The sequence below is a fragment of the Quercus lobata genome, chromosome 4 (assembly GCF_001633185.2).
Source record: "Quercus lobata isolate SW786 chromosome 4, ValleyOak3.0 Primary Assembly, whole genome shotgun sequence".
NCBI classification, from domain to species: Eukaryota; Viridiplantae; Streptophyta; class Magnoliopsida; order Fagales; family Fagaceae; genus Quercus; species Quercus lobata.
This window is the reverse complement of record NC_044907.1, coordinates 2579152-2606227: the sequence shown is the minus strand read 5'-3', so window position 1 is coordinate 2606227 and position 27076 is coordinate 2579152. Positions and strand designations below refer to the sequence as shown.

At 32.7% G+C, this 27076-nt stretch overlaps 2 protein-coding genes and 1 long non-coding RNA gene across 6 annotated transcripts in view; all 3 read left to right on the top strand.

Annotated features, from left to right (window-relative positions):
• Nucleotides 1–27076, top strand: part of LOC115986314 (disease resistance protein RPS6-like) — a 78398-nt gene that overhangs the window by 19773 nt on the left and 31549 nt on the right. The window contains exons 1-3 of one of the 4 annotated variants that reach the window (XR_004090647.1): nucleotides 24114–24697; nucleotides 25267–25517; nucleotides 26856–26962. The exons of the other annotated variants lie outside the window; for them this stretch is intronic. The gene's annotated coding sequence lies outside the window, so the exon portion shown is untranslated. Of the gene's footprint in view, nucleotides 1–24113; nucleotides 24698–25266; nucleotides 25518–26855; nucleotides 26963–27076 lie in introns of those variants that run through there. 4 annotated transcript variants of the gene reach the window in all.
• The window catches only part of LOC115986312 (TMV resistance protein N-like), a 75831-nt gene that overhangs the window by 22689 nt on the left and 26066 nt on the right, over nucleotides 1–27076 (top strand). The gene's annotated exons all lie outside the window — the stretch shown is intronic.
• LOC115986317 lies at nucleotides 21955–22390 on the top strand. The gene is made up of 2 exons (XR_004090651.1): nucleotides 21955–22112; nucleotides 22274–22390. It is a non-coding gene; the product is annotated as an uncharacterized LOC115986317 (long non-coding RNA).

Below are 27076 nucleotides of genomic sequence, written 5' to 3'. Positions count from 1 at the left end.
TTATTCATTTATTTTTTACAATTGTCCAATATTTAGAAGCCTTTCAAGGAGAGGGAAAGAGTGAAAAACTCATCTATATATATATATATATATATATATATATATATATATAATATATATATATATATATATACATATATATATATATATATATATTTCTTTTTAAAATGGTACAGAGGATATGATTTTACTTTCCTTATAAAATAACTAAAATTTAAAATGGAAAAAAAATCAATACATGACAAGTTATCCTTGGTGGAACATAGTGTGGTATACAAAAAATGATACAGATAATTTGTATTGACTCAATTACACCTCACTAGTTGTGTCATTAGCTTAATGCATGGGCAATGACTCATTGCCCAAGCTTATAAAAGTGGCAATTTCCACGCTGTTCCTTGATTTAATGCTTGTATCTAGGCTTGTTCAGCCACTGCCCGATACCGATAGAACTGACCTTCACCACACCGATCCGCCCGCCTCATGACTCAACAACAGGTTTCAGGCGCGGTGGTCGGCAGAATTTTTGAAGTATTGACGTTGGCTGGTGCGGCGAACGGTGGTGAGTTTTGCACACCGACGAGAACCGCACCGCACCGATATATGTATATATAAACATAAATGAATATGTGTGTTTATGTTTGTGTTTTAGTATAACAAAATACTGAGAGAGAGAGAGAGAGAGAGAGAGAGAGAGAGAGAGAGAGAGAGAGAGAGAGAGAGAGAGAGAGAGAGAGTGGCAGATGAAGCTTGAAGGAGAATTTTTTTTCCAAATAACTTTAAATATAAAAAAATTTAGTTAGTTGTCACGTTTCAAAATAATGTGGAAAAATAGCATCTCGAGTGTCTAAAACTCGAGTTCCAAGAGTTTTTAAGACTTGAGTTGCAAGCGGTGGCATTCGATGTGGAAAAAAATCCACGTGGAACTCGAGTTTTTAAGAATCGAGTTTCACCATTTTTCTATTTGTGTAGAACTCGAGTTTTAAGACTTGAGTTCCACCATCTTTCAATTCGCACTGTTCGTCAGTCTGCCTCAAACAACAAACATACTCAGACCATTTTTTTCCATTTTGCTTCAAACAACCTTTTTTTTTTCAATTCTAATAGCCTTTTAAACCATCCAAAATGTCTATGTACGAACAAAGCCACTGGTTATGTTTGTGATTGTCAAGGCAATGATAAATTCAACTCTATTACACATTTCATCAAACAAGTGGCGAACGCAACAAATATAGGCTGATATAATAAGAGAAAGCAATTGGGGGATTCAAGTTTAAGAGGAAGAGTAGATAGCTAAAGCCAGAATTAGCTCACTGTATTTTTGGCCAGGCTTTTTACAACATCAGGGACAAGGAAACATGAACTGGGTCAATGAGAACACTGGGTCACCGTATATTCCACTCTTCCTCTGCTTCTCCATATCTTTGCTTTGCTTCTCCAGATTCCTCTTTCGGATTTCTATGGAACTCGAGATTGAGAAACTCGAGTTCCACGTGGATATATTGCTCCAGTTCAGTACCAGAACTTGAGTCTTTGAAGCTCGAATTTGTCGCCAAACTCGAGCTTCAAAGACTCGAGATGCTATTTTTCAGTTTTCTTTCCACCGCATGCTAACTTATTCTATCGTTTCCTCTCACTATGCTAGTTGGAAAATTACCTTGCTTGAAGGAAGAAGACAATAGGTTTAAGTTGATACGTGCTAAAATGATATCGTTTAGCTTCTTTATTAGTAAAAAAAATTGATGCTAAATGGCGCCATTTTGTATCCAAAATTAATATTAATATTAACTTCAAAACTACGCCGTTTTTAGTATCATATTTATTTTATATAAAATAGTTAAACGACGTCGTTTTAACTCGTTAGTTCTAGGTTAAAAAATTTTCAATTCTCATTCATTAGATCAGCCACTCTCTCTTTTGCCAATCCCACTCTCCTCTCTCAAGTCTCATGTGAAACCAAAAACCTGTCTCACCTCTCCCTCTCATCCTCCGCCTGTTCCTCCGCCTTCGCGTCCTCCTTCGCCTGATCCACCCTTGAAGTCTTCATTCTCCAAGGCCTAGCAATCTCAAAGTTTTTAGAGAAGGTTTTGATGTTCAAATCCTACTGTGCTTTCTACCAAATTTGTATGTGCATTCTGTTTTTCCTTTTAAAATCTATTGTGGGTTGTGTTTTGTTTTTTGTTTTTATTTGAGTCATTGTGATTTGAATGGGATAGTTGACGGAAAGATAGTGAAATTGTTTGTTTGTTTTATCTTTTTTAATATTTTTTATTTCGGGAATATTTGGGGTATTTTAATGATAAAATATGTAGTTTGGGGTGTTAATTTTATTGTGTTTGGTTACTAAGAAAATGTATAAATAACCGAACTAACCAAACCGAACCGGTATGGTGCACCGCACCTTCCATGGGCCTGTTTCCACCCTCTATACTCGAGGTGCGGTCAGACATGCAAAGAAACCACCCCTTGTAGGTGTAGTGCAAAATAGCCCCCAAAACCGACCGCACCACACTGTGTACAGCCCTAAATGTATCGTTCCAAGTCCTCACTCACTCACTCACTCTCTCTCACTCTCTCTCTCTCTCTCAATTCATTTTTTTTACAATTAATAGCGTAATTACTCTATTAATTACTCCATCTGTTGACAATTGTCAATTGTGGCTTGAATGCCTATTAATTAAAAGGTGTATATATTTGCAATTTGAAATAGTCATTAGGTCGGCTTCTAAAAAAAATAGTCACATTAGCTAGGTATCTTGGTTGAAGCCTCGGCATTGTTTCCTTTGTGAAACTTGATCAAATCAAATTAAAATAGAGAGTAGTTAACGAATGTGGCTTGTGAATTCGATATTTAGATCTAAAAGAAAAAGAAAGAGAGATATTTTTCGTGATATTCAGAGCATTGTTTTTTCTTTTTTAAGATTGGTTAGATTTTATGTTAAAATGTTTTGGATTAAAAAAAAAAAATTAAATGGGTTTCGGGTAGGGTATGGATATCTATGGATAATATATTCGGGTAAGATTTGGGTATGGATATTAATGGGTATTGATAATCGGGTATCCATGGGCAAACTTTTCGGGTAGGGTATGGGTATACCTGATCCATACCCTATCCATAGCCATCCCTAGTTCCACTTATTAAAATTATGGTGGGACCCACAATTCATGTAAGAGGGGGGAATACACATTTATGATACTCCTAGAGTATTCAATAATTTTTCGTAGTTTAAACATTACTTATGAAAAATGGTCAAAATCTTACCACATAAGATCGTTAAATATCAAAAAACATACAAATATTATGGAGTAAAATATTACAATAATTAAAACATGCTCTTACATTCGTTTAATAAGTATTACAAAAGAATTAGTAAACAAAATTATTTATAATTGTGCTTGTATCTTCAAGCGTTATTCAATGTCTTTTTGGATTTTGCTTTTTGTGAAAATTTCTAATTCTCTTTTGTTCATTGTTTAGAGATTAGATCCATACAAATATTCTAAAAGGTTAAACATACTAAAAACAAAAGATATTTGACCAAATGATCGTGCCCTTAACTCTTCCAATTAGCAAGTAACATAGGACATTAATTGCAACTAATCAAATAATTCAACAATTTTAGACCCTACAAAGCATGACAACAACTATGTTACCAAAAAGCCAAAAGCTTAGAACATTGCATAATTCAACAATACTATGTAAATCTTATATAATCAGTCCATCAACCTTTTTCTTAACTAAGAATAGTAATTAAACAGCACTAAGAAAAAAATTGCACAAGAAAAATCAGATAAAACCAATATGAGTATAAGGCTAGAAGATGTATTCTAAATTATTGCAATTTTTTTCTTAAAAAAAATCCAAAATTAAAGCAAACATAGAGTTAATATAATTAATTAAGAAATCAAACAAATAACATTATAGCAATGTTTTATACAACAATATCTAAATATTCAAAAAAAATCCTACCATATCACAGCCAAATTTGAGATTGGAGCATAATATAAAGAGATCCAAAGAAAAGGGGTACCATATTGATGCAGAGAGGGTAGAGTCGCTAGGGTTTTGGTTAAACAAAAAGAACTCAAATGTGAGAAAAGAAAAATCTAAATTTGATTTAAAAAAAAATACAATTCATACTTGTCCAGTCATGCCAAACACACAAAAGACAATTTAACGCAATGGGTCCTCTTTATTTAGAAGGTGGCTCTTTCATCAGTCTTGGAATTCATATTACACAAAAATTGCAATGGAGAGAAAAGGAAAAAAAAAAAAAAAAAAAGAACTTAAATTCATTTAGAAGAGGAAAAGAAGCATTATGTTTATATTAATGGACCAAAGCAATCAGGTTTTCTGGGTCTTCATTATGGATAAGAGATTGGATTGGAGTGAGAGAGAAGGAAGGTGGCAATTGAAGCATAAGGTTTTCACTGTGTGTAGAGCTTTCAGAAATTTGGAAAATAAATAATAAAGAGAATAAATTAAATTAAAAATAATAATAATGTGGAAAATTGTGAAGGCTCCAAAGCTTATGTGGTACAATATAAGGAAGTCAACAAATAGTCAAATATCTTTGATTATATATATATATATATATATATATATTTATTTATTTATTTATTTATTTATATATTATTTAGGGTAAATTGCAAATTACACCCCTAAAGTTTGGGGTGATTAGATTTTACACCTTGAAATTTCAAAATTTGGGTTTCACCCCTAACATTTGAGGGTGTTTGGAGTTTACACCCTAAAGTTTCATAATTTTGGGGGGTAAAATTCAGATATTCACAAACTTTAGGGGTAAATCTGAATTCTGAAACTTCAGGGTGTAAAATCCATACACCCAAACTTTAGGGGGCAAAAGCCAAATTCTGAAATTTCAAGGTGTAAAATCTAATTACTTCCAAACTTTAGAGGTGCAATTTGTAATTTACCCTATTATTTATACCATATTTCAATTTGGCCCTAACTTTTCAACTGTGCCAATTTAGTCCCTAAGTTTTTAATGTCGTGTCAATTTAGTCTATATTATTATCTCTTGGATGGAAATTACTGATGTGGCTAACGGACAAAATAAAAAATTAGTTTCTATTGATGTGGCAATAAACTAATTTTTATTTTGGTTGTTTGCCACATTTGTAATTTTCATCCAAGATATAACAACAGGTACTAAATTAACACAGTACTGAAAGATTAGGGACTAAATTGATACAATTGAAAAGTTCTGGACCAAACTGAAATATGGTGTAAAGAATAGAAACCAAATACATAGTTTACCATTATTTTTATCTAAAAGATGAAGGTGAATCACATTTATGTCATCATTTTCTTTCCTTCATTTCTTAAAATAAATGTGTATAAGTATTAATGTATGTAATAATGCATTATCTTTATACTCATTCTTAAAACTAATTAGAACTTATAAATCATGACATAACCATCACTTTCACTACTATGACTTTACATGTTCTTGAACCTAAATGTAACTTATAATATAAAATACATGTAATAAAAACATCTTCGGCGGAGACATCATTTATTTACTTTTAGTTTATACTTGCCCAAAAAAATCTCATTCCACCATTGTATTTATATACGTATGTAAATGTAGTATTCAAGGCTAGGTTGAAGGGTTTAGTTCCGCTCCTACTTAGAGAACCATATATTATCTTCATCAATTTCAAGAGATAGAGATAATATAGCACTTAAATATGGTTTTTTTTTTTCCTCTTTCTTTTTCCTTTTTGTATAAAATATTATATGTAAGAGGTTTTCCTGATATGATTTTTGTAGTGTACCAACTTTCTCTACATGGTGTCAAATTCAGCTTGAATAACACATAGAATCACAGATGCATTCATAACAAATCTAATTGATGTTACTTTACCAACAAACCACTTCCATCATACTGGAATAAACTATTCATCATAGATTATGGTTTTACATCACTTTATTCTTATAATTATTATTAATTTTTTGAGTTATGTTCACAAATTGTGGTTCATTATTTGGTCCATTTTGGACTATTTGGTCCAGTTCGGTCCAATTTAGTCCACTTGGGTCATATCCAGTTCATTTTGTCCACTTCGGTCCAATTACATCCATTATGGTCCATTCTTTCACTTTGGTTCGATTTGGTCCGCTTCAAGAAATTTGGTCTAGTTCAGTCCAATTTAGTCCATTCAGTCCACTTAGGTCCATTTGCTTCAATTCGGTCCATTTGGTCCATTTCAGTTCACTTTAGTGTATTTACTTAAGAATGAGAAAAGTTATGTTTGGGTTAAGTGTATTATTAATTGTTTGAGTAATATCAATTGTAATTATATGATAATCTGTTATTATCTTGATCATCTCCTTAAGAGAATGAGAATTTGAATAATAAATTTGAAAATTAAAAACTTTAGTTGTACCAAAAGAAATTAGTAAAATATAGTGCATATTAACAATAATTAGAAGAATACGGACCACTTCAAAAAAGAATAATATCAATTAAAAACACCAAAAATGATACAATTATATATTTGTAAAAATAGAGGGATGAAAATTACTTTTAAAAATTGTTTAGTTTTTAGGGAGCAAATTATTTACAATAAACAATACATTATACCACATCTCAAAATAATTATATATTCCCTTAAATTCCATGGACCTACGACTAGTATGAATAACACTAAATCTTGAGTTTAACCCACATTTTCAATTTTGAAATCATGAGTTAAACTGAAGATTTCAGAGTTATTACACACTTGTGTGCATATACATAGGTGTGTAACAAACAATGCTCATAATTATATGTATCTTTTGCGATTTTGTAAAAAAAAAAAAAAAAAAAAAAAAAAAAAAAAAAAAAAAAGAGGTAAATAAATAAATAGGATGCCATGCGACAATTGAGTAAGGTAAATTTCTTTATACTTAACACTTTGTGATTTGTGAGAGCTTTTTGGGCGTATTTAAAGTTTGCGAAAGTGCCTCTATACTACTTTTCTATTTTTCATATTTGTTAATGAATATTTCTCCTCGCCAACGTCTATGAATTTAGGCTTAAGGTCGAGCCACCTAAATACTTGATATTCACTCTTGTACTTGTACTTGATTGTGTCTATTTTTCTACATTTCTATCTTTCTCAAACTCATAATAATTTTTCACACAATCTTATATGAGAATGCTATCCAAAAGCCCTTGCACACAACACTACCTCCATAGGCCTCATATGCATTTCCTTGACACAGGATGCACCTCTGGCAAACATGACACCCTCTATCCTTGATATTTCTATGTTAACCATATTAAGCTAGGCTTTCTAAATTTTCAAATATCATTCCTAATTTCTAGACCATGAGTGAAGTTTAGTCCTAGTACGCAGGACTCCTTATTCTATAAAGTCTGGAGAAGTAATTTATAGACAACTTTACTACCAATTTTTTGGAGAAACTAATTTCCAGACTCTATCTGCGACACATTGCTTAAGCAGAAGATACTTCTCATCGCATCAAAGTCTGACCACTAAGTTACTAACTCCATAATCAACTAGGATTCATAATAGTACGAGCAGACATTACTTGACTGAATCAAGTTTCTTTGCTCGTATATGGTAATTTCTAGTTTACATCACAATTGAGTTTTCATCGAGTTTAAGTTAGGTTATGAGGTACATAATGTATTGAATTAAGGGGGTTTGAACAGGTCCATTATCGCCTTCCATAACACCCCCATAAGTGGAAAGGCCCATGACCATGAAATCCAAACCCCCGGTCTGCTAAGTGCCATGAAGACTAGTGCTGACAAAATTGACAGAACTTTAAGCAAAGATTGAGGCGTGCATAAGAGTATAAACTTGTAATCTGGTACTTACTACTTAGTCTAGAATAAAATGTGCAAATGTTTCCACATTAAAGCTCTAAAAAACACAAGCACCAAGAGACCACAAATCAAGCTCAAAAGCCAAAGAGTTTCTAAATTTTCTCTATTCTCTTTTGTCTGACCAATAGGGTGCCAAGAAAGATAGTGTGGTTCCCACAGAACACCTCCATTATAGCTTCCCAGATGGCTTTTAAGTTGAAAACCTGCCCATCCACCAGGTTGAGAAGCTGGCTTGGTATCTGTTATCTTTGGCTTTCCCAAAGGCTGAGCATTATTTCCTTCACTAATGGGTTTTGATATCTGAGGACTACTAGTGGGGGAAGCAGAGAAACTCTCTGTTCCAAGACCCCATGTATCAAAACCAGAGATTACTCGTGTAGCCTGCTTATTTTCTTGTCAAAGCAGATTTGGAAGGGTGTTCAGACAAAAATTTCCTCATTTTTGTGTTAGTGTTTAGAGATGTCTGAATAAAGGATATAATTAGATTTCTCTGGAATCTCTATTAATTTGATATGGGATACTTCACAAAAATACACTCTTCCTTTTTCTCCTTTTTTTTTTTTTTAATTGGCTTTTTTTGCACTTTATCCCTTAATTTTAGCCCTTTACTAGTTTCTTACTAGATTTAAGATTGAATTCCTATATTTTTAGGGTTTTAGAATTTGAATTTCAGAAATAATGCTTTTTCTTCTGGCAATTTAAGTTTAGCTTTTTGTTTTTTTTTCTAACTTTTTTTTTTTCTCCTCTAAAAAAGTAGTAATAAAATTGGTTGTTTTTTGAAAATAAGCTACCAAAAATTTTGAGATACCAAAGGGAAAAGTATGACACATGATTAGAATATTTTTCTTTTTGAGAAATCAAATATGCTTGACTAGCATGTCTCATTTCCTTCCCTCTATTAGAATTCAAAGTTAGTTGACAAACTTGATTGATGTAGGTTTTTTTTCATTTCCTATTTCAAATTTGAATTTGAACATGTTAGAAGTGATTTGCTCAAGGAATAATTATAAATGAATCTCAACCCCCTTGGGTTGCAATTCTCGAAGTTACAAATGCAAATCAACCCACACACAAGTATAATTTAATCCCACAAAAATCACAGCAAGAACAATATGACAAACCCAAGGTTAAAAAAAAAAATCAGATTGAACTATGAACCTTATTGCCAAGAACAAACCACAGTGCAAAAGATAAGCATGAAGGAAACCAACCGATAATCATCGTGACTCTGGTACCATAATGCAAACAAGAATAGGTGTGGCACTACTGCCGTATGTACAAAGTTACCCATTCTCATCTATCATAAATGGGGCATAGAAACTGAGGGCAATGAAAAAAAAAAAAAAAAAATGAACTACTTTTTGAAGATGAAGAGGAAGTATACAATGGAGGACTTGGGGAAACAGAAATTTCAAATGTATATATACACTTGCCAAAAAAAAAAAATTATATGGTAAACTAATCTATTATGACCATCCAAATTAAAATGTTAAACACCCTAACTCGAGAATTTCAAAATTTTAGGTCTAACACAATTACACAAGTAAGAGTAATGCTACTACATTCACAACATTGAATTAGATTAAATTTTTTGAAGTTAAATTTGGTGCTATTGTTTAAAGTGCCCGTTTGTTTGGGCGTTTTGAGCCCAAAAGTTGGCTTTTTAAAAAGCCAGCCCAAGTTTAGTGTTTGGTGAGTATAAAACGCAACTTTTTGCTTAAAGTTGCGTTTACATTTGCGAAGAAACGCGCATTTGAAAAATGGACGTGTTTCGGTCCATAATTGTAAAAGTTGGTGTGGGCGTTTGATATATATCCGTTGGATGACTTCAATTACCAAAATTGCCCTTCAATAAAGGGCAAGGTGCCTTCTTCAGATCACGCACAGCCTCAGCAAATTCATCTCACCTGAAGCTCACTCACGTAATAAAATTAATCAAACCACAACAATAAAAGAAAAAAAATTCTTGCTCTCATAAAACTGATATAATTTAAACAACAAATCTAAAATCAAAGCAAATAGAAAGAGTGAGGAGCTTCTGCACAAAAAAAAAAAAAAAAAAAAAAAAAAAAAAAAAAAAAAAAAAAAAAAAAAAAAAAAAAAAGCTGATAGAAGAAAAGAGAGTTGGAGAAAGAAAAAGTGAAAAATATAGAAAGAGTGAGGAGCTTCTGGAAAAAAAAAAAAAATAGAAAGCCGATAGAAGAAAAGAAAAAGAGTGAGGAGCCGATAGAAAAAAAATAGAAGCCGATAGAAGAAAAAAAAAAAGAGAGTAGAAAGACCTCAGAGAGCTGGAGAAAGAAAGAGTGAGGAGCTTCTGGAAGTGAAAGTAAAGGAAAAAAAAAAGGAGTGGATGAACTAATATGGGTATACGTGTGTGGTTGAAAAAATGCAAGAGAAAAAGAAAAAGAAAAAAAAAAAGGAAACGTGTGGATGAAATAAAAGGCAAAGAAGAAGAAATCATAATTTAAAAAGAATACCACAATATTTTCACAATATTTTTACAATAAATTTTAAGTAATTAATTAATATTGGTGAGTAAAAATATAATTTCAGTAATGAGTTCAAATTAGAACTAGAAACAACTTTCTATATAAGATTTTGTTATGATTCTTGTGAAAGTATTGTAAAAAATATTGTGGATATAACATTTTTTGTTGAAAAATATAATTGTTGAGAATGAATAGAGAAAGAATAAGTAAAGATTAAAAAAGAATAAATTTAATTAAAAAATAAAGATTAAAAAAGTGGGTAAGCAAAAGATAATTGTCACTGTTGATTGTCCAAACAGTACAAAAATTTGTCTAATCTGCTGGAGATGCTCTTATATATACATTATCTTTTTTGGTAATTTACCCCTCAAACTGCCACTTTTATAAGTGCTAACCAAACACTCAGCTTTTTGAAAATGCACTTTTTCATTATGCACTTTTTGAAAACTCCACTTTTTCATTATACACTTCTACAAAAAACTGAACCAAACTCACCCAAAACCTTGATTGTACTATGCGTTTTTCTAAAATCTATTTTCGTTAATAGTTCGGTTCTTAAAATCTTCTTTATAAGACTTTCTCTTTCAATAAAATTTGACTCTTATTTATGTGTTTATGGTTATAGCATTCACACTTACGGTATATTCCTCAATGTTAACATCTTTCTCTAAATTTATTGACATTATGACACTTTTGTTTTACCTCAATCGTAACATCTTTCTCTAAATTTACTGACATTATGACTTTTGTTTTCAGTATCTTCCAATACTCTCTTTGTTCTATTTTTTATATTTAACAATCGAAGAAGAGATTTCATTTAAAAATAAAAATAACATAGAAAAAATTATGCTATCCTACTGGATTTAGTATCCTTTCTTGCAAAAAACCCCAAAGATCTCTTTCTTATTACATTTTGTATTTGAGTTTTACAACCTGTTAATTTTGTATTTGGGGTCTAAACAAGCATAAGTGTTTTAACTCAACCTAGTAGTCTTTAATTGTGTTAAGTTATGATTTTCTCATAACATGTATGTTGGCTTATTCCATGACAAAAAGGTGTTGTAATTGCATTAATTTATTTCCTTGTATTTTGTAGGAATTTATTGTAAGGGATGAGTGTGAGAGAATGAGAGAAATTGCTCAAGATGTACAAGTCGCAACTGGCTCGCGATTGGACCGGGACTAGATGAGCCACGAAATTGACACACGTGAGGAGCACATGCAAGCAGGTGAAGAGTCAGGCCAGCTGTCATAGCAAAGTACAGCTTGTGCAATTGGTTATCTCATGCCTCGAGTCGCAATCAACTTGCACCAGTCGCGAGTGAGCCACGAGCTGCCCCTGTTTGGCTGAAAATGTGACTTTTCGTATTCTTCTCACACCTACTATATATACCCTCATCATTACCCTAGAAATTAAAAAGAGGCCATTGAGAGAAAAACCATAGAGAGGTTTCTACAACACACTCACCTTGTTAGAGGGAGAGCTACTCATCCTTAAGTGACAATTCATTTGTAGCCTCTTCTCCTTCCCTCTCCCATTGTTACACCATTCAAAGGAGATTTGTACCCAAACACAACTCACACCTATTCAGAGTGTAGAGAGTGATTTGGAGCTTGGGAAATATTGGAAGATGCCGAGGATGGCAGGTGCAATATGGGGCTTATTGCGAGATTCGGAAAGCTAGTGAAGACATGGTTCGGCGTAGCCTTGTTGGTAGCAGGAGCTTGGATGGTTCAAGTACATTGGGTAGACTAGGCTTGGAGGGTCTTTTGTTATTCGTGTACTCCAACTTATTCACTAGTGGATCAATTTCGACTTGGAGGGACGTGGAGAAGTTTTTCGCCGAGTTCTTTGATTTCCTCTTCGATAACACGTCTTGGTGTTATCTTATGTTTGCATCTCCCTTCCCTTACTTTTAGCTTTATAATTTTTGTGATTTGTTGATGATTATGGTTTAGAGTAGTTTTCCGGGTTTTGTATGCTTGTTACACTTGTTTCCGCACTTAGATAAGTAGGTGTAAAAGCAACCGCCAGCCAGAAGTTTTTGTGCTTGGGGTCTAAACAAACACAAATGCTTTGCCATTTGCTGCATTTTCAAATTGTATTAAGAAGAATTTTTGTTATGTTCATAGATTAGTTTAATTAGAATTCAAGTCAACAATTCAATTAAAAAAAAATTGTCTTCACCGCCCCAAAATTTAGTCTTTAAGCTTTTTAAAAGACCACAGTTCCACTGGTCTGACTGACCCGTGTCCCACAAGGCCACAACACATCCACTAAACTCTCCGCAAATTAATTATTCATATTTCATAACACTAAACAAGCACCTGTTATAATTATAAGACTATGCCCATCTGGTGTTGTTTGGTTACAATAATTCCAAAACTCAATTGGTTATAATCGACGTGCACTAACTATGCCTTTACACATCAGTACGTGCACCCGTATGTGCATTTTCAGATGTGCACCCATTTTCCCTTTTTATTAATATAGTGGAACGTTTCAATTTGAATAGAAAGACAAATTATTTACGTGAATACACATAGTAATATAACTTGGCTAATTGCTGTTGTTGATCTTAATGTATTGTATATCAGCACTATGGATGCGGCATCATTGACATGGAATGCTTAGAACATGAGAATTATTACTAAGACAATGTTTAACTACAAAGTTAGTTGTAGTCTTAGGTTATAACCTTATATAATATTTTTTTATTAGAGGTAAATTTCGACAAATCCACCATTAGATTATATCTTGTTCTTATATCTTTCATCCTTGCAAAATTTCTAGAAAATTAAAGATTAATAGCTATATCACCAATAAATTATTTAAATTATAAGTTTTTGTTGTTTAAAATTATATCTAAAATATAAACTTATAGATCATATAGTAAATAATATTTGATTGATACAAAATTTCACATGTGTATTAAGATCGTAAAGAACCTGCAATTCAACGATTATATTTTCAAGATAATAATAATGTTTATTTTATTGAGTAAGGTTGTAGTCTTAAGATTGTAGCCTTAAACTACAACCAATTTCGTAACTAAACTTTGTCTTACTTACTTATTATATTAATTTGGACACAATGAGATATTTAACACTTTTTTCCTTTTAGCAAGAAAAGCTAAATATATAGCTGATTATCAGGTGTGATTAGAAAATGTTCCACCTAATTTCCTTTATTTTTTTTATGTACACACTTCTAACCTTAGACTATTACTGAAATCAATTAAACATTCGGTGTCCATTAATTCCTAGATATCACTATAATTATTGGGGATTATGAATCCTATACCTGAATCATTTTCTCATCATTCTAGTTCTTGTTTTTTACTCCCAAAAATCCTATTCTACTTCATATCACTGAAGAACCACAATCAAATAGGTTTGAACCTACCACCTAAGATTTAAGAATCCAATCAAAACCTACTTAAGATTTACAATTTTTTTGAAAAAATGAAGAAAAATTGACCACGTTCATATAGAACTCTCTGAACATAAGATAAAAGGAATCCATTATTATCTATGTATCGATTGAAATTGATTTTCGATTGATCAAATCTAATTTTCAACCAATCGAAAATCGTTCAGAGAGTTTTTTAAAACAAGCTTTTCTCACGTGTTCTTCACTTTATTCAAACTTTTCAAAAAGCTTTTTGCTCTCTCTCTTCGACCGATCTAGTTCAAGTCAATTTTTTGTCATTTTCTTCCTAATTTTTCTCAAGTTTTTTGTCTTCAAGTGCCGGTAAGACCTTTTTACCCCTTCTTTTTCATTTTATTCACATATTTCATGCATTTTAGGTGAATTTTTTGGACCTATAGGAATTTGGGATTTTTTATTTTTGAGTTGGTTTCTTTCAAATTTAATCATTGGGTTTTTGTTCTTAGATGTTGTAAACATGATTCCCATGCATTAATTTGATTAATTTGGTGATTTGAGAACAACTTGAAATTCTAGGGCTTGAAACTACATGAAATTGGGGATTTTGTTCAATTGAGCTATAATTGATAAAATTGACTTGTGTAATTGATTGATTAATTCATTATATGATGTTTCCTAACTAATATGATGGGTAATTGCTCAATTTGGGTTACTTTTTGAAATTGGGTTTTTCAAAATTTGGGGTTTTTGTTCTAAAACTCTTTGTTCAAGTCAATTGTTGGTTTCTAAAGTATAATTGAACAAATTTCAGTGCATTGGAGCATGCATCATATAGATTGTTATTTATTGTGATTTTGTGCTAACCCTATCTGATGCAGTCTGCCCTTGGTTTTCTTTGTTTTCTTTCTTTGGTTTCTATTTCTATCTATTCTTTCCAACCCTTAGCATCATGGTTAGGAAGACTAGAGCCAATAAGAAAACCACCTTCACCTCTACCCCAGCCTTCGATAGTGAGAGGTTTAGGTTTGAGAAGAACCAAGAAACCTATGAGAAGCTGAACATTCTGAGGTCTATTTGGGCTGAGAGGAAGGTCATCTAGATAAGTTAGATCCGAAGATTGAAGGAACTTTGAGCATAGGGGCTAGTTACCTTTGTTGGATATTTCTCATCCTCCTCCGGCTGCCTTGATTAGAGAGTTCTATTCGAACCTCTCTGTCCACTCCAATGATTCCAACGTCTAGTATGTGATGAGTTGGATAAACGGTGAAGAGTATACCATTACTCCTTCAATAGTGGCCTCTGCTCTTGGGGTACCTTTGGTATGACAGCTTGTCTACCCTTATGGTGAGACCCCTCCTCTTGATGACATTATGTCTTATCTCATCGGTACTTTCATTCAGTGGGGTACTGATCCTCGTATTACCCCCCATGAGCTTACCGAGATTCATTATTTGTTTTTCTAGATTTCTTGTCATTCTATCTGGCCCATCTCTCATTTGCACATCATTCCTCTTAAGCGATATGCATTTTTGTATGCCCTTGTAACTGATACTCCAATGAGTTTTCCTACTCTTTTTATTTGATCCTTGGTTGAGGTTCATAGGAGTAGTTCTATAGCACATGGTCTTTTCTTCCCTGTTTTTATACATAGGATTTGGTTACATTTAAGATTAGAGGATTTTCCCACGTCTAAGCCCGTACATATTATAGCTCCCATAGGTGCCACCTTCCTTAGGCAAAGAGCAGCTCAAATGAAAGCTAGCTCTAAACGCCCCCGTATAGAGTCTTCTTTAGGTGTTGCATCCCATCCTCCTTCTTCAAGTGATCCTACTGCTGATGCATATGTCGATCCCACTGTCACTGTTGATCCTCCATCTTCTACTTTGAGTGATTCTAGCATTCGAAGTATGTTGGATACTGTCATGACCATTCAGGTGACACATGGTCAACTTTTGGTGGATGTGCTTACGAAGCTTCAGGCTTTGCGTGCGGATTTAGCGAGTGTTCAGCATTCTTCTCCACCACCTCCTTTTGATGATGAGTCTTAATTGTCCTTTGGCAATTTGTCACAAAAAGGGGGAGTACATATTGAGTACATATTGATGGAGATAGGGGGAGTTTTTGAGTTTTTGGAGCTTTAGGTGCTTCATGTTGTATTTATTTTTGACTCATAATGTATTTATCCTGACGTATATATTTTTATGGGAAGTATATGTTAGGGGGAGACATTATGTTTTTATTTCTATTATTGTTTCTTGTTTCACATGTGCTACATTGGCTATTGAATTATATTATGAGGTTATTCGTGATATATCACATGCGTTTATGTGTTTGTTGAAGTGTTTCAGGAATATACAAGTTGATTTAATCGTGCTGTTGTCTACACTGGCAACTGATAGATAGTAGTTAGGTTGAATTATTTATTGGGCTATTTTGTAACTTTGAGCATTTTTGTTGTGGTATGTGTTTTGTCACGGATTGCCAAAGGGGGAGTTTGTTAGGTTCTAAGACTTTAGGAACTAATGTATTAGAACTTCAATATGTATATGTTGGCAAACCATGACCAAAACTTTTAGTCTAGATTTAGGCTGCTCAAAGTGTGTGTATGTGTAAAGTTGGAATCGAGTAACTGTAGGAAATTACTATTCAATTTCTGCAAGGCTCAATCGATCAAAAATTAGACTCGATCGATCGAAACTCGTGCAGATTGTTTTTTGTACAAAATTTTCCAACTCAGCCCACATTTTAGAGGTTGTTGTTTTGCTATGTGTGTGAATCTCTTGTGAGATCTAGAGGTGTTTGCCTTCATACACACTTAGGGTTATCAAGATCAAGATTGATGTCAAGAGCTTGGTGATCACTTAAGTTGCTGTTTAAAGAGCTAACCCATCACAATATATAGTTTATTTTCTATGTTAGCATTTTAAAAGTGGGGCGGCTCACCAGTGCAGTCACCACTTCGATAAGTAGTGTTTATTTAATACTAAGTCGATATTTTTTTTTTGAGAATCTAATAAGTCGATATTTGAAAACAAATAATCTATTGAGAAAGGGTCCGGATGCAAACAAGATGAGACATTTTTTAATTAATATGGTCATGCTTTTGGATGCAAAATTTTGGTATTTGTCTTTCCCAAAAACGTCACATGTAATTGGTCTTTACCAAGTAACGTCACATGGGAAGCAGAAGAAGCTTTGTCATAATTGGTCTTTACCAGGTGGACATGTGCAGATACCTAACGTGAGCGAAACAATGCCGAAGCTTCAACCAAAATACCTAATGTGACTTTTTTTTTTTTTCTGAGAAGCCGACCTAATAGGCGTTCAAGGCGCAATTGACAATTGTGAACAGATGGAGTAATTAATAGAGTAATAGAGTTACTTTGGAGAGAAACTAATTGGGAGAGAGAGAGAGAGAGAGAGGACTTGGAGCGAGACATGCATTAAATCAAGGAACGGCGTGGAAAATGCCACTATTATAAGCTTGGCTAATGAGTCATTGCCTATGCATTAAGCTAATGACGCAGGTAGTGAGGTCATTTTTATTTTTTATTTTTATGGGAAGATTGCAAATTTTATTTTTAACTAGTCGCTAATCTGTGCTATGCACGAGAATCTACCTCTTTGTGAAGTAGACTAAAATAATTTTATAAAATTTTAAATTAATTAAGAAACTACAGCATTGCATGATTTGCTCTTGTATGATTTCAATTTGGGTTACAATTTGATAAAGAAGTCATTGCTTGAACGTGCAATGGCCTATTCAAAATTTCATATTAAAACTTCTGATGAAAGACCAAAAAAATTAAAGAATTAGATGATAAGCTGCTTAGAAATTGTCGAAACAAAACAAAATATATATGACTAAATAATAGAGAAATATAAGAGAAAGATAACTTACATTCAAAAGAATAATCTATAGCTATAACTATTGAAAGGAATCAAAAGATTCAGAACCTACAAATTAAAGATAATCTATATGTGTGTGTGTGTGTGTGACTACACAACAAAAAAATATAAGAGAAAGATGTGTTACCATCAAAAGAATAATTCAAATGTTAAAACTTTTGAAATACTAAAAAATAATAAAGAATCATAAGATTTACTTCCTATAAATTTTTGAAACAAAACAAAATGTATATGATTATACAATAGAGAAATATAAAAGAAAAAGTGATTACCTGCAAAAGAATAATACATGGTATAGCCATTGAAATAAGCTAAACATGTTTAAATACTGCAAAAACTAACACAAATTCAGATGTTAAAACTTCCAAAATGCCAAAAAATATATATAATTAAAGAATAAGTTATTGAAACAATTGAAAAAATATATTACCATTCAAAAGAGAAATATAAGAAAAAGAAAAAAGTATATGAACCCAAAAAACAATAAGTTTTAAATTTTAATTGGTCTAATCTTTAAATGATGAAAAAACATTCATCAATTCTATAATTATTTAAACAATAAATTTGTAATCTTAAAGAAAAAAAAAAGCAAATTACAATAATACCTATCACGTTTCCTTAAGAACTCCTACTCGTGATAAGAACTCTATTTTGATTTTGTGCTGACTCCACCATAAAATAATTTATTATTTTTATTATTTATTTATTTTTAACAAAGTAGATGAGAAGAAAATAAAATAAGAAGAGCTCATACCTCTATTCAGCTTTAAGAAAAAATATTGGGGTTTGCTTTGCTTTTAATAGTGTTCATAATTAACCTCACAAATTTGGAGATAAATTATCAATGTTTGAGTTTGAGTTTAAGTTGGATTTGTTAGAGAGATAGAGTCTCACTCCTTGTTAAGTTTGGATTAAACAAAAATAATTTTGTTTTAAAAAAATGATAATGATGAGTTAAGTTTAAGTTAGACTTGTTAGAGAGATAAAGTTTCATTCATTGTTAAGTTTGGACTAAACAAAAATAATTTTATATAAATATCGTGCTGACGTGGAAAATTGTGGAGCTCATCAATTCTATAATTATTTAAACAGTATAATTGTAATCTTTAAAAAAAAAAAAAACAAATTACAATAATACCTATCACGTTTCACGCAGTCCTTTTTATTTTAATTTTTTTTCAACCCTATTTAATTGGCCGGCTCAATATTTTTCAAATGAATCAAATTAAATAAAAACCAAAAAGTCAAAAACAATAAAAGTATTAGAAAAGGAAATACTCTACGTGGCCAAGAAGCACACTGCCTTTCCTCTTGTGTACATAGTTTATTCATTGGAAAAGAGGAAGACAAAACTCCTACTTTTGATAAGAACTCTATTTTGATTCTGTGCTGACTCCACCATAAAATAATTTTTTTTTTAACAAAGTAGATGAGAAGAAAATTATTCACACTGTTCACGGGTCCCACGATATTATTCACACATTTAAAAATTATTTTGCTATAGTGTTTTCTATTTTCAGTTTCAGCAGAAATAAATTCAATCCAAACGGACCCATGTGACCCCGGTATGGTTCGTTGAAAGTTCAAAGAGTTTTTTTTTTTTTTTTTTTTGCTGAATAAGTTAAAATAGTTATTTTGGCCTTTACTCAGAAACCTCCATGATATTGCAATTAAAGTAAAATGTGTGTCATTTTTTGAAAGCAAGACTACAATAAGGTCTAGCCTCTTGCATCCATTCACTCGAGAAATTATAAGGTCCTCATGATGGACAAGTGACGTGATCCATTATTTTACTAAAAGACTCCCACCTGTTTAAAACTGATGAGTTAAATTTTTTTTTTTTTTTTAAACAGAAACTGATTATTGACTCAACAATTTTAAATAAATGGGAGTTTTTAGTGAAATGGTGGACAAGTGACGTGGTCCACCAGAGAACTATATAATTTCTCCATTCACTCACCCTCTTCCTGTTCACTTTCCTCACTTTATATTGACACGCTTTCCTCACTTTATATTGACACGGCTTTCATAGCTTTCCTTCTCCTCCTCCTTTCAACTTTTTCATCTTTCAACTCGAAAATCCCGATGGCCTCGTCTCACCAACTCAAGAACTTTGATGTCTTCTTGAGTTTCCGAGGAGAAGATACTCGCCGTGGTTTCGTAAGCCATTTATTTGAGGCTCTGACTCAACAGGGTATTCAAACCTTCATTGATGATAATCTCCCTAGGGGAGAAAACATTTCTATAGAGCTTCTCAAAGCCATTGAAAACTCAAGCGCCTCAATAATTGTATTTTCTAAAAACTATGCATCCTCTAGTTGGTGTTTGGATGAACTTGCTAGGATTATTGAGTGTAGCAAAAAAGTGCTACCAGTTTTCTATCAAGTGGATCCATCTGAAGTTCGTAAGGAAATAGGGGATTTTGGAAACGAATTGACTGAACTTGAAAAAAAAATTGAAGATAAGACAAAGGTACAAAGGTGGAGGGACACTTTAAGTAAAGCATCCAATATTTCTGGCTGGGACGACAAAAACAGGTATTTGTATTCTACTACGTACTCTTGTTTGTTGATCTTCAAGAGTTTTAATTGTTTTGTGATGTTCATTAAATTTTATTGTTAATTAAACAACAACTAGAATTAATTGTTAGCTTTAATTTTCTGTTTAAATTTTACTAAATTGTGAAAGTAATATTTTCTTGTCATATCTTTTGTACTATGCTTTTTTCTTTTTTCTTTTTTTTTGGGAGAAGAATCTGTTATACTAAGCTAGTTAGCTATAAATTAAAGATAGAAATAAAATAACTTAATATTAGATTACTTACCATTATTTTTTATTATTATTATACGAGATAAAATTTATACTCTAGGCTAATCTAAGTGTATATGTGTGTGAAACTCCCTTCTGAATATTTGAACTCTAATCTTTACCCCCCACACCCCACAAGCACTTATACTTGTGGAATGACCATTGCACTAAGGGTGTGTGGTGGTACTTACCATTATTAATTAGGAATTTCATCCCTCATAATATTTGGAAAAATTTAAAAGAAAAAAAAAACTTAATTCGTTTTTTCTATAAGCACGTAGTGAGATCCAGTAAGATTATGATGTCATCTAAGTGGATTTTTAATGCAACTTCATCCCAAAAGCTAATTGCTACCCAAAAAAAAGTGAATTAAATAAAAATTTTCAATCTATGAGTTACATGTCACTCACTTCATCTAACAACACTTCAACTGTGATGTAAAAATTTAACATCTTGCAAGTTTATGTTATTTAGTTTTTATAGTCCAACTTGCTACATGTGTTAATTAAATGCTTTGTGAATGACAGTTGCACTGAATTTGAACTTGTCCAAAAAATTGTTGAAGAGATCTTAAATTCTGAATTCATTCAAATGCCATCAAATGTTGCTACAATGCAACTAGTTGGAATAAATTCTCACATAGAGGCCCTAACAAAAATTTTAGATATTGAATCAAATGATGTTCGCGTCGTAGGGATCACTGGCCTTGGTGGAATAGGCAAAACTACAATTGCAAAAGCTATTTATAGTAGCTTTTCAAATCATTTCAAAGCAAAAAGTTTTGTAGAGAATGTTAGAGAGTGGTCAAAGACAGAGCAAGGCAAAATATGTTTACAAGAGACACTTCTTAAGGGTATCTCAGAGGACAAGAATTTGAGTGTGGATACTATATATGAAGGAAGCACAAGGATAAATAAAACTATTCACCTAAAAAAGGTTCTTATTATTCTTGATGATGTGGATAATGCCGACCAGATAGAAACATTGCTCGGACAATGTGAATGCTTTGCATTGGGAAGTAGAATCATTCTGACAACAAGATATAAAAGCTTGCTAGTTAATCGAAATGGTCTTTCAACCTATGACTATGGGGTTAAGGAATTAGATGAAGATGAAGCTATTAAACTCTTTTGTAAGCATGCCTTCCCAAGTAACAAATTCACTAAAGATTATTTGGAACTCGAGAAACAAGTTATAAGTTATGCCAAAGGCCTTCCTCTAGCTCTAAAAGTAATGGGTTGTGATTTGTGTGAGCAACCTATACATGAATGGAATGATGCATTAGATTATTATAAAACAAATCTTCATGAAGATATTCAAAAAATACTAAAGAGAAGTTATGAAGGATTAACTGAAAACGAATAGAATATTTTCCTCGATATTGCATGTTTCTTCAAGGGATATAACATGAATTATAATATGATTAAGGATGTACTGAAAGCTTGTGGTTTAAACCCAGAATATGGTATTCGAAGACTTATTAATAAGTGTCTTTTGACTATTGATCAAGATAATTATAATTTGTCGATGCATGACTTATTGCAACAAATGGGTATGGACATTGTTCGACAAGAAGCACCACAAAAGCCTGGGGAACGTAGCAGACTATGGTGTTATGAGGAAGCTCTTGATGTAGTAACTGAAAATATGGTATGTATGTTCTTTTGATTCACTTCCTCCCTTTACTTCACATGAAAGATGTATTACTCTTTTTTCCCTTTTTTTATTTATTTATTCTGAATATGATTTTTGTTTAAAATTTTTTAACTATTATATGTTTTGGTGATTCACTTACCCTTTTGTTCAACTAGGGTTCAGATAAAATTCGAAGCATAATATTGTGGCCTCCTAAATCAGAACCAGTAGAGGTGCAAATAAAGGCACAATTTTGTAAGATGAAAAATCTTAGATTGCTTTTGATTCGTAAAGTACGTTGTTGCAATGGACCCCTTGAATGTCTTCCCAATGGATTAAGCTTGCTTGATTGGTGTGAATATCCATTTTCTTCATGGCCACCAAATTTTTTTCCTAAAAAGCTGGTTGTGCTCAATATGCCTCGTAGCCTATTAAAGGAACCACTCAAGCAGGTATGATCATTAGCATTTATAAATTATTAAATTTTCAAAGTTTTTAATTTATTTATTTATTTATGTATACTTCTTTAAAGATTAAACCATGTTCTAACTTTCAACTTTTTTTTATATAGAATTTTGTATCCGTGACATATGTGGACTTCAGTTCGTGCAATCTGATTACAAAAATACCTGACTTATCAATGTCCACAAACATAACGGAATTGAAACTTACTGATTGTGAAAATTTAGTTGAGATTGATGACTCTGTGGGGCGTCTTGATAAGCTTAAAGTGTTGAACCTTGGCGGTTGCAAAAAACTTGAAACTCTTCCGAACTGTCTCACGATGAAATCTCTTACATCTTTTAATCTGGATGCCTGTGAGAGGCTTAAGAACTTCCCAACTATCTTGCACGAAATGAAAGGGGTTGAAGATTTATTTTTGAAGGGGAGCTATACTAAGGAGTTGCCTCTGCCATTTGGGAATTTGATTGGGCTTAAGCACTTACGTGTATCATCGAATTCGGGAGAGGCACATCTTCCGGGTAGCATCTATAATTTACAACATATAGAGACGCTTGAACTTTATGGCAATGTCATATTTCCAAAGAATGTGGAGATTGATAGACAGCCAATGTGCAATTCTCTTGGTTGCTCTTCCAAATATGTTTTTCCAATGTTGAAACAACTACAACTTTTTGACTTTGAAATTCGCTCAGAAATAGAATTTATTTTGAATTATTGTTGCCCCCTCACACTGGAAGATTTAAAAATCTACAAAAGCGAAGTTGTCACCCTCCCAGAAAGCATGAGCAGATGTGAGAGATTACATACGCTTATTATTAGAGATTGCAATGAGTTTCGGGAAATCCCAAGGATTCCACATAGTATAAGATATGTAGATGTAAGTTCTTGCCACTCGCTGGATTTACAATCATTCTTTCAGGTATATCTCTCTCTTAAAGATATTAAGAAACTATTTGTGTTACCTTCACAAATACTACATGATTTGCTAAGATGTAACTTGTTGAATTTGCTAATTGCGTGCAGCTTCGAGAAAGCATAGGGCTTCCACCAAATCTACCACCATGTTTAGGAGTAACAAGCCACATGTTAATGTTTCCACACTCATCTAAAATATTTCTTGAGTGGCAAACCCACCTTTGTGAATATAATTTTGTGGTAACAGGAGATGAGAATGATATTCCAAATTGGTTCAACCATCAAAGGGATGGAAATTTAATATCATTCTCAATTGGTCCCGAATTTCCAACAATTGCTCTCTTCATTGCTTTTGGAATACAAGATTCTGATTGGGATTTTTATTATGATTTTCTTTGTTTTTTTTATTGTGATGTCATCATTTCCATCAATGGTAGTGAACGAACGTTTGAAAGAACATTAATTGGAAAACATAGGAGGTTTGGGCATCTGTGTTTTTCCTGTAAACCTCAGAGCTCATTGCAGGAACTATTTCGGGACTTGAAACTAACTGATCGGAATCATGTTGAGATCCTCTGTCAAACTTTCACCCATTCTCATTATCGTTCATCCAGAGAAACTGGTCCCAGTAGAATAGGAGTCCATGTAGAATGCAATTGCCCTCCTCCTCAAAACCCCAGAATCTTTCAAGACATTAATAGGCACCGTTCTTTGCAATCAGGTTCGGGACTTCCAATGGATACAGAAAATGGATCAGACTTGGGTTGTTTGGCATTGGACTCATCAAATGTTGATGGGTTTGATTTGGGCTCATCTTCAGTGGCCCAGCCCCCTGTAACGCCCCAAGTAAAAAGAAAGAGTAAAAAAAGAAAAAGAAAAGTAAGGCGGTAAGGCCACGTTTTGGAACGTTGTTTAAACAACAATTTTCTTTGTTGTTTAAAAAAAGAAAAAGAAGTGATGGTCTGATTTGTTTAAACAACTCAACTAAACTTCAAGATCAGATCGAATCCAAATCCAATGGCTATCACTTTCTCAGATCTCCACACCGAATCAGGCCTCAAATCTCTCGATGAGTTTCTTTCCGGAAAATCCTATGATTCCGGAGACAATCTCACCAAGGATGACATCAAGGTATACGACGCCGTTTTGGTGAAACCCGGTGACTCTTTCCCCAATGTTTGCAAGTGGTACGACGCCGTTTCTTCCCAACTCGCTGCAAGGTTTGCTCTCGCACTCTCTCTCTCTCTCTCTCTCTCTCTCTCTCTCTCTCTTTAATTTATTTAACCTGGTTAAGTTTATTGTCACTCTTAGTAAGGCTTGCTGTTATTAGTTTGTTATTAAAAGTTTATTTGTTGATATTTGACAAAATTACAGTTTTAAACTCGTAAATGAGGTTTGGCGTATTCTATTTTATGTTTTTGATAGGAAATCTTTCTTTAAAAAAAAAAAAAATAATACTGTAATAATAGGAAGAGGTCTGCATTGTTTTCTGCAAGTGTTTATGTGTTACTGTTAATGAGTCATGCTTCATATTATCTGGATCTAAAGAACTAGACACAATAAAATGCTAATGCTATATGATTCCAATACGTAAGGTTCATGAGGGATCCTATAAAGGATAGTGGAATAAAGCATCAATACTAATTTGATTGAACATAACATTTTATACCTATTTAGTTGAATAAAATGCTAATTCATTCTTGACACAATAATTTGATATGTATGGCACCATTTTCCTTTTCCTTATCTTGTTTGTGTCATTGAAACTTGGAATAAAATGTGAAAAAAGGTGGCGAAGGATCCAGGTGGGAAAGAGATAAATGCGTTAGCACAACACATACAGAACCTGCTGACACCATCAACACCATTATTCTTCAATACCCTCTATGATCCATATAGGGAAGGAGCTGACTTCGATCGTGGATACCCCTTTAGCTTGAGAGAAGGAGTGTCTACTGCCATCTCTCATGGGCTGTGGCTCAACATTCCTGATTATTATGCCCCTACTCAGCTTGTCAAGCCTCGTGAGCGCAACACCAGGTTAAGTTTGTTATCACTCTTAGTAAGGCTTGCTGTTGCTTCTTTTATTGGTTTGTCATTGCTGAACTATGATTTGTTTTTATTTTTATTTTTTTCGTTATCAGTATTATCTCACAAAATGTTCTGTTTTAATACATTTGGTAATATGCTATTCTGTATTTTTCTCAATCAACTTTCAACTTGATGTAATTCTTTGCCTTGGCTGCCAAATAGAGGTGAAGATTATTATCTGATTTTACAATTTTGTAGGGAATGATTCCTTAGTATTGTTGGAATAGACATTTTTTAAGTCTATGACTTCTTTTTTATTATGGTTTGGACTTTGCACTATTGCTGCATTTTTTTTCCTAATGTTTTTAAATTCTCTAATAATTTCCTGGACTCTCACTCATTGAATTTTGGTGTGTGTGTGTGTGTTTGTAAAAGCTGCTTATGAAAATTCAGGTATTAGCAAGTTGATCAAGATGTTGGTTTCATGTAATGGTGGCTGTAAGATTTGCTTTTCACAAGCCTATAACAGATTGACAGAGATTTATATTTACTTTGATTTAGAATTTTTCTGAAATTGCAAAATCTTAAAGAACTCTAAAAATTTTCAAATTAAGATCTTTTGAACGAACATACCATGATAGAACTTTCCCAATTTTCAAAGATTTATTTCTTATATAAAGAAATGACAACCATGATGAAAGGCAAAATTACCAAACTCTGGACATTGAGGACTATGAGCTGGGACTCTCTCTCTCTCTCTCAGTACTACCTATAGGTAGAAAAGATTGGTACAATCAATTCATGACTTCCCAGAAATAGATTTTTTTTTCAAGTATACAATTTTGTCTGTTATGCTCACCTCCTGTCCAATGTGTTCTATTATAGGCATTTAAATGATCTTCTGACTCTTGACTTTTTATATAAAAGTCTTTTTTTGTTCTTGTATCATGTGTTCTTGTATTTACATGATAAATATAATCACACAAGTTATTCCTTTAAAGGGTAAAAATATTAGCAATTCAGCCCTGGTGAACCATCATTCCTAGAAGTTGGCTTCCAATCAGATATATAAATTTGTGTGCCATGATGCTTCTATCTATTGAGAAACCTTATGCACGAATCGGTATTTTGCCAGTTGAACATGTTTTTAATACATTTCTGCTTAATTTGTTTGCCTTAAAACTCATGGCTACACCTGTTTTTTATTTATTTATTTATTTTTCCTTTAAATGTTGCAGTCTAAGAACTTAAAATTTTTTTTAGCGTGCAAATTCTTCATTTTATAGGCATGTACATGATCTTTTCACTCTCTACCATCAATGTAAAAGTCTTTATTTGTCTTTGCAGGCTGAGGACTTGGTATAAGTTTTTTTAAGGTCTATTGGACAATTTAATTGACTTGATCCATTCAAAGAAGATAACAAAAGAAAATAGAAAGAACATTTTTGCAGTTGGTGATTCTTCTTCTTTCCATTCAATATTTATAATTTTACTTGTTGATTTGATTTTTGAGAAATTCAAAACTTTTCAATTTAGCACATGCAGCCGGAATCTGAATTACATACCAG